The sequence below is a fragment of the Penaeus monodon genome, chromosome 28, assembly GCF_015228065.2.
Source record: "Penaeus monodon isolate SGIC_2016 chromosome 28, NSTDA_Pmon_1, whole genome shotgun sequence".
NCBI lineage: Eukaryota > Metazoa > Arthropoda > Malacostraca > Decapoda > Penaeidae > Penaeus > Penaeus monodon.
In genome coordinates, this window is record NC_051413.1 from 16,373,769 (window position 1) to 16,374,210 (window position 442).

The 442-nt window shown below is 43.9% G+C and overlaps 1 protein-coding gene across 1 annotated transcript in view; it reads left to right on the top strand.

The window, feature by feature from the left end:
- The window catches only part of LOC119591077, a 21,727-nt gene that overhangs the window by 8,374 nt on the left and 12,911 nt on the right, over nt 1-442 (top strand). The window lies entirely within an intron of this gene.

Sequence of the window (442 nt, forward strand, 5' to 3'; positions counted from 1 at the left end):
AGAGGTTCCCAAACTGGGGGCCATGTAGCAGAATGCAGGGGGCCATAATCTGAGGACCTGTATTTAAAAAGCCAATGGAATTAACGGGTAGGCATCCAGTGGAGGGAACTTACAAGTTCAGTGCAGGTTTGTGAAATGCCTTGTTGACAGACATGAGTAATACATCCTAAGAAACAAGAAGTTTGTCGTTAACCTGCAACACCACCCGTCACACTGAATGGAATGGGGATTCAAGTAAAGGAAACGTGAACCTGACATTAATGTTCAGAAGCAAATAGTCTGGGAGGAGGTGGGTGGGTGGCCACCGAAAGCCGTGGTTGAGGCAATTAATTATGAATCCCTATGACCGCTTTTCACTTCAGAATTATAAGGTCCTCAGATTTGTCAGATACAAAGATCAGATCATGTGGCGTGGGATTGATACGTTTTAAAATTAGTTGAT